The sequence below is a fragment of the Lolium rigidum genome, chromosome 6 (genome assembly GCF_022539505.1).
Source record: "Lolium rigidum isolate FL_2022 chromosome 6, APGP_CSIRO_Lrig_0.1, whole genome shotgun sequence".
Taxonomy (NCBI): Eukaryota; Viridiplantae; Streptophyta; class Magnoliopsida; order Poales; family Poaceae; genus Lolium; species Lolium rigidum.
Window position 1 is genome coordinate 272,477,226 of NC_061513.1, and position 8,464 is coordinate 272,485,689.

Genomic DNA, 8,464 nt, shown 5'->3' on the forward strand with positions numbered 1-8,464 from the left:
TGGAGTCGACTATCTGGTCTATTCGAGGCAATGGGAAATGATCTTTCGGGCAATGCTTGTTAAGGCTGGTGTAATCGATGCACATGCGGAGGGCGGTTGTGTCCTTCTTTGGCACCATGACGGGATTGGCCACCCACTCAGATTCCTTAAGCTCCCGAATAAATCCTGCCTTGCGGAGCCGATTAACTTCTTCGCCAATTGCTCTTCTCTTCGGTTCAGAAAATCGTCGCATTGATTGCTGCACTGGTTTGGCTGTCGGGTCAACATTTAGGGCGTGCTCAGCGAGTTCCCTGGGGATACCTGGCATGTCGGATGGTTCCCATGCAAATATCTCCCAGCGCTCACGGAGGAACTCGATGAGCGCGCTTTCCTATGCGTCAGTAAGGTCAGCCGAAGTATTGACCGTCTTCTTCGGATCAGTAGGATGCACCTGCAGCTTCTTAGTTTCCTTTGCAGCATCAAACTCATCGGATCTTACGTTTCGATTGTCGGCTGGTGGTTGTGTGTGGTCTGTGATGGTATCGATCGCGTTGAGTTCTTCTTTGGCTCCAAACTTCGAGGCGATCTTCTGGAATTCCCTGTCGCAGTTGTCTGATCGAGCGAAGCTGCCGTGAACGGTTATTGGGGTCCCGTTGTTGCCTGGCATCTTCAGTTTCAGGTATGCATAATGAGGCACGGCCATGAATTTAGCAAACGCAGGTCTGCCGAGGATGGCGTGGTACTGAGATTCCCAGTCGACTACCTCGAACTCGATCTTTTCTTTCCTGAAATTACTGGGCGTGCCGAAGACTACGTCCAATGATGTTTTGCCTAGCGAGTAAGCGGGTCGGGTCGGTATAATGCCGTGGAACCCTGTGTCAGATTCTCTTAGCATGTCGACTGTTAAACCCATTGCTCTCATTGTGCTGGCGAATAGCAGGTTCAAGCCGCTTCCTCCATCCATGAATACTTTGCCCATACTGTACCCTCCAATCTGTGCTTCAAGGACAAGGGCCGCGTGACCGGGCCTTGGAACAGCTTTCGGGTGATCTGCCCTGCTGAAGGTGATGCTTTGTTCTGACCAGTCGATGAAATCCGGCGTATCGACCATGGCGACTTCCGCATATTTTACTTCTCGGGAGAACTTCTTGACTTCTCTCTTCGAAAAGCTGGTTTTATGGATCATGCTGATTTGTCCACGTAGTGCTGGGAATACTTCGGCTGGTTCATATTCATCTTTTTCCATTGGCTCGTATGGTTCTGGTACATACGGTTCTGTCAAATGGTCGTAGGACCTTGCCTTCTCCTCCATCATGCGAACTCTTGACATAGCTTCGGCTCTAAGGTCATCACAGAACTGTCGAATCTCTAGGAAGTGTCGGCAGTTCCTCAACAAATGACTGGACTTCTCCCGACCATCCTTTGGATCAAAGTATAAGTGGAGGTAACATGGCGCCTCGAGTTGCTCTGTAGCCGAAAGATACGGAGAACGGGTGCGGCCCCTGATTGCCGATGTGTCGTGGCATCTTTGCTCGAACTGTCGAGGATGAACTGCTGTTCTGCCTTCCTCCTCACGATGTGAGCTTCTTCGTCTCTTCCTTTGTCCAGCCGTGGTGTCGAGATTCCCTCGGTCGCTCCCTTGTATGCTTCTGGGTGAAATTTTTAGAGTTGTCGCTGAATGGGCACCCTCCGGAGGTGCGGCCTTTGAGTCGGACGCGCCGGCCTTAGGGAGGCGAAGGAAACCTCCGGAGTCGATGACGAAGTGGACGCCACCGAAAACAGCCTCCGTGTCATGAGATGATGCCATAGAGTTTGGGTGAAGTACTTCGCGGCGCGGCACGAACTCGAAGGACCCGCAGCGGATCGGATCTGTTGACTCTGCTGGTGTCGGTGATTCGAGTAAGAACGCCGCGGACGTGACTGGTACTGCCGATGACTTGCCTTGTGCCGACAGGCTTCCCACAGACGGCGCCAATTGTCGAGGGTACTCCTCGCCAATGCCCTCCGATAGGGGCTTAGGGTTGATGGAATCCTGCAAGCTGACACGAGACATCGGTTCACAGACAAGCGGGGAGAGCGATTTACCCAGGTTCGGGGCCCTCGATGAGGTAAAACCCTTACGTCCTGCCTGTCTGTTCTTGATTATGATGATAATGGGTTACAATGGGGTGCCGAATAGTTCGGCTGAGATCTCGTCGAGATGGCTATTGCTAAGGTGACCTAGCTCTAAGCTTCTTCTGGCTAAGATTGCTAAGATTGATTGTGTCCCTCGGCAGCCCCTCTCCTGGCCTTTATATAGGAGGCCAGGTCTCAAGAGGTCTCACCGAGTACGACTAGGTTTACAGTAATTTTAGATCCGATCTTTCCTTGTTCGATCGCTTCCTTGTCTTGCCCGTCAAGGAACCTTCTAGTGCGCCGTCCTAGTGGCCCATCTCGCCTTCATGTGTCTTCATGGGCCTCCAATTAATCAATACAGGATAGGGTAATGTGGGTTACCCGAAAGGTAGTGCCCACGTCATGTATATTTGTTTGTTTTCCCTCAACCCTTATGCTTGCTAACCAACCTTGCTAGCCAAAGACCTGTACTGAGAGGGAATGCTTATCGTGCATCCAAAACCTTAAACCAAACCCATGCCATTTGTGTCCACCATAACTACCTACTATGTGGTATTTCTCTCGCCATTCCAAGTAAATACTTCATGTGCTACCTTTAAACAATTCAAAAAGTTATTATCTCTTATTTGTGTCAATGTTTTATAGCTCATGAGGAAGTATGTGGTGTTTTATCTTTCAATCTTGTTGGGCAGACTTTCACCAATGGACTAGTGGCACATCTGCTTATCCAATAATTCTGCAAAAAGAGCTGGCAACGGGGTTCCCAGCCCCAATTAATTAATTTTTATTAATAATTCTCTTCACATGTTTTGCCCTGATTCATCAGTAAACAACTTAATTTTGCAAATAGACACTCCTCCATGGTATGTGAAATGTTGGAAGGCACCTGAGGATTCGGTTAGCCATGGCTTGTGAAAGCAAAGGTTGGGAGGAGTGTCATCCATAAATAAAACTAAAGTACATGTGTAAATAAAAGAGAAGAGGGATGATCTACCTTGCTGGTAGAGATAACGTCCTTCATGGGAGCCGCTCTTTGAACGTCTGTTTGGCAAGGGGGTTAGAGTGCCACTACCATTCGTTGACAACAACAAACACCTCTCAAAACTTTATTTTTATGCTCTCTTTATGATTTCAAAACTTGATAAGCTCTAGCACATGATTTAATCCCTGCTTCCCTCTGCGAAGGGCCTATCTTTTACTTTTATGTTGAGTCAGTAAACCTATTTCCCTCGATCTCAAGCAAGCAATTGAGTTGTTGTGATCCAACCATTTATATTGTGATCTATGTAATCATGTCTTTTATTCTTCCTTGTTTAGTACAAATTTTATCTGAATGAATATGACTCTGAAGGTTATCAATGATTATGAGGAGATTGTTATGATTGAGCATGTAAGATCTGCCATATAAGCTCAAATATAAAGGCTCTGCTCGAAAGATAAGTACAATCTGTTAATTGTTCTTTGACCAAGAACGAAGTTTGCCGTCACCAATTATGATTTCCTATGCACCTTTATTTGTGATTTCCTTTACTTGTCTCAAGTTGAGTTATATGAGGAAGTTGTTTACTAGAATGTCTTGTGTGAATTAATAAATGTGATGCTTCTTCTCTGTATTTTGTTTATTGACTCTTCACTCCATAAACATGTGGTCTTGTGTATCGAGTTCAATTTCGCTTGGGGACAAGCGAGGTCTAAGCTTGGGGGAGTTGATACGTCCATTTTGCATCACTATTTTATATCATAATTTACTATTATTCATTGATATATTTCATATTTAGAGATGATACTTATGTTATTTCACCTATTTTGCATGTTTCATGATTATTGGAGAATTACTCACCGGAGTCAGAATTCTGCTGGAAAAAGCACCGTCAGGATACAATATTTCTGAAGATCAACAATTGACGGAAAATATACCGAAGCTCCTATTTTCTCAGATGACGGAGCCAGCCAAAAGGGGAGGCCGAGGAGGGCCGCCATGGGCCCTCCCCATAGGCCGGCGCGGCCACCAGGGCTGGCGCGCCGCCATGTGGGGAGGGGGCCCACGACCCCCCTCGACCATCGCCCTTTCGCGTACTTCATCTCGCAGAAACCCTAAGGTGCGACAGAACATCGAGGATAGTCATAGCCGCCTCTGCGGGGCGGAAAACACCGGAGGGAAAAGAGCTCTCCGGCAGGCAGAAATCTGCCGGGGAAATTCCCTCCCGGAGGGGGAAATCGTCGCCATCGTCACCGTCATCGAGCTGGACTTCATTGGGATCATCATCATCATCATCTCCACCACCGACACCGTCATCTCCACCGCTGCACCTCATCTCCGCTGTAACATCTAGGGTTGAATCTTGATTATTTCATAGGGGAAACTCTCCCGGTGTTGATTACTCCTTGTTATTGATGCTATTGAGTGAAACCGTTGAATTAAGATTTATGTTCAGATTGTTATCCATCATCATATCACCTCTGATCATGTTCCATATGATGTCTTGTGAGTAGTTCGTTTAGTTCTTGAGGACATGGGTGAAGTCTAAATGTTAGTAGTGAACTATGTTGAGTGATATTTAATGGTTTGATATTTAAGTTATGGTGTTATTCTTCTAGTGGTGTCATGTGAACGTCGACTACATGATACTTCACCTTTATGGGCCTAGGGGAATGCATCTTGTATTCGTTTGCTAATTGTGGGGTTGCCGGAGTGACAACAACCTGAACCCCCGTTGGTATATCGATGCACGAGGGATAGCAGGATCTCAGAGTTTAAGGCTGTGGTTAGATTTATCTTAATTACTTTCTTGTATTTGCGGATGCTTGCAAGGGGTTTAGTCACAAGTATGTATTAGTCCTAGGAAGGGCGGTGCATTAGCATAGGTTCACCCACACAACACTTATCAAAACAATGAAGATTAATCAACTATATGAAGCGAAAGCACTAGACTAAATTCCCGTGGGTCCTCAAGAATGTTTGGTCATCATAAGTAAACAAACCGGCTTGTCCTTTGTGCTAAAAAGGATTGGGCCACTTGCTGCAATTATTATTCTCGCATTTTACTTACTTGTATTTTATTTATCTGCTATACCAAAACCCCCTGAAAACTTGTCTGTGAGCATTTAGAGTGAATCCTTCATCGAAACTGCTTGTCAACACCTTCTGCTCCTCGTTGGGTTCGACACTCTTATTTATCGAAAGTACTACGATACACCCCCTATACTTGTGGGTCATCAGCTGCTTAAGGGCCCTTCTGGGCCTGAGCCCTGTGGGCTGCAGTGTTGTTTGTTTTCTATGTCACCCTGCATATGCTGCATCCGTCCCTGTCCGTGTGTGTGCTTCTTCGCTGGGTTGATGCGCTTTCGATCCTTTGGGGACGTGGTTGAGGGGAACGGGAGAAATTCCTGCTGGCTGGTCCGGCACCGACGCGGTGGCGCCTGAGGGTGTCGCCATTCCTTCTTGGAGGGCTTCGAGGTTTCCCCCCTCCACTCTCCTTAGAGTAACGAGGGAAACCCTAGGATCAGCTCGCTGATCCGGACAGTACCGTCGTTGCTATGTCGCATTCCTTCTTGGAGGTGCTGTCTCGGGGCTCGGGGATCGGGGTGCAAGTAGCATGGTGGGACAAACTCGGAGGGCGCATAGGTTGCGGCATCTTTTCGTGGTGTCGTTCCGTGGCATTCTTCCTTCTTTTTGAGTCGTCTTCCTTCTTTTTGAGTTGTTGTATCTTACCTTTTCATTGGGCATGTTTTGCTGCTGCCCCAGCATTTTCTTTTTAGTTCGTGAACTCTTGTATGGTCGTTGCTTTATTTATAAAGCGGGACGAAAGCCTATTTCGAGGAAGTACCAAATCGACCGGCTATTCGCTTCATTCAGATTAGGTGCAAAGTTATAACACCCTCGTATATTTTAGCAGCATGGACTATTACTGGTTGTCCTTAAACAACGGTAGATGTCACTTATTTAAAGAAAAAATGTACCTGTCTAATACAGTCAAAAGCATGTAGTTTCATGACCAAGTTCCTTTATTAAGTATGCTATCTGGAAATTTAAACTAAACTTGAACTGAATACCCCATCCTTGGCTTTGTCCTTTGAGAACACACTCCATTGTGTTTGCTATTTGAAATTACTGATGAGTTTATACACTGTCATGCTGAACATATACTACCTACCGGTTATCTTATTATCTATTCCAATTTTGCAGACCACGGGATACGATTGTTCTAGTATTAAGATTGTTCAGAAGTATGGTATGATCTCTTTATCTCTTGTAAAAGCACTGTATATCAATATCCCTTTCACTATCCGATATTTCCATGACAATATTAAATGGGTCATCATGAAGTGATGGCCCCACTTTTCTCTTAGTTCATAATTGAGCACTATATGATTTTTAGCATGTTTTATGGGCCACATTAGCACATTGTTAATTTTAATTTTACTGTAAATCTCTTGGTTCTACCCACTGATAGTGTTAGCACCTTTTCATTTGAAGTTAACTGTAAAGCTCTTGGTTCTTCCCATCGGTAGCGTGTTACCGTGATCGATGTGGTTAGGTTGAAGTTAAGCTTGGTTACCAAATTCATGGCTACCTAGATTTTCTAGTTAAGGCTCGCAGAGCTTGCATCATATCGGATATTGTTGGTGACTCGAGCCTTTTACAGTGGCATCTTATATAGTACCAGCTATAAGACCCGATTCGAAGAAAGTGTGATTTTAGTTGCCAGAAATTGGTTGAAGGAACACAATGTTGTCAATACTGTCCCCATGCTCTGTTCCTTGAACCCTAATGTGGAGCATCTGCATTTTGCAGGCTGTGAAGAAGAAGAGAGGATGGAAAAAAGGGCCTCGTCTTCCGTAGATCAAATTAGCTAATGTATAGTCATTTGTATCTATTCTTCTTCAGAGTGCGCATATCATCATCATTTCGATAGCCTGATAGGTGTGCCATACTATTTGCTGGTGTGTTTCCTGTAGAGGTCCGCTCACCATTTTGCTGTAATCGAATACAGAAGAAACCCGATGCGGTGGGAGTTGTAACAAAGAGCGTCCTGTCATTGCAAATGCATGCAGTTTAGTAGAAATGAAGTTAACTATTTAGCTCTACTATGATGGACCAACTTAATTATACAAGGAGAAACCCTATACTATGCTCCACATGTTGAGAAAGAAAATTTCCTCATACGGATTACGCTTGTATCATGTGTGGTTAAGGTCATCTGGAATCAACAAATTACCTGTTCATCCATTGTGATCCTGCAAAATTACGTTGGTAATACATTTGCCCCCAGCCTGACTCCACACATGGATATGCAGATATATATCGGACATTATGGTCCGCAGAACTGACTGCGTTTGTAGGCAGGGATTTACTTCACGGGCGATCGATCAAGGTCCTTGCCTGGTTGGTTCAAGCCTGAGCAAGTTGCAAGGGATGCATGCAACCCTAGCATAGGTGATGGGCAGTATTTGGCAAATGGCGAGGTGGTCCTGTGTACTACTCCAGCACTTATTTGGATAACGATTGGGAGATGAACTGTTGTATATATGCACAGAGCTGTTACACCGGTCTACTATGTCGTCGTATCCTCTGCGTGTAGCGTGGCATTCTCTGACGGGGGCGGTCTCTGCGTCTTGTTCTGTGTCCACACACAGTGGCTACGATAACTGCTTGTGGAGGCATTTGGCACGAGCTAAAACGGAAAACCTCACAGTATAACAACATATAGTACTGACTACGCTCACGGCCTCAATAAATTCACAGGTATGAACTGATTTAATTGCACATGCGAGTATGAAACACGAAGGCTTTTCAAGTCTGTACGCCATTTGCCCCAAAAGTCTACATGAAGAAGTCTACGTGAAGATGATAAGGGTGGTCAAAAGGTGTTGCATGACATTTTCAAACCTGGCTCGCCGTGTGCCTGTGGACTTGTGGAGCTGTACGAACGACGGCTGCCACTTGGTTCACGCAGTATGCCAATATTAGAATACCGTCTACCCTCTTCAACTCAGAAAAATGAACTAACTTTTCTGATGACAACAATAGTTTGCAAAGTTAATTTAATTCTTTGCATTAAAAAAGATAAAAAAGTATCCTAATATTGACCTACTTGCATCTCTAATATATATACCATGGTTTCTCATCATTCCGAAGAAGACACTAAAACACAATTTAAAAAAGACCGAGAATCCTCCGGCCTGCGAGGGGTTGTGGCCCGCCACGCCTCTAAGGCCCTAAGGCCATCGGAGGCGGAGCAAACCGGCGGTGTCGCGGCGAGGGGATGGAACCCTAGACAGGTTCCATAGTTGCCTCTCTCCTGGAGTCCCCTTACGCTCTGGTTGGTATGACGTGCCCCTTGACTTTGTAGAAGCGCAAAAAGAACCG

At 45.6% G+C, this 8,464-nt stretch overlaps 1 pseudogene; it reads left to right on the plus strand.

Moving 5' to 3' along the window:
* LOC124664151 overlaps positions 1 to 7,261 on the plus strand; it is a 34,533-nt pseudogene extending 27,272 nt beyond the window's left edge.
* Positions 7,262 to 8,464: the final 1,203 nt, after the last annotated feature.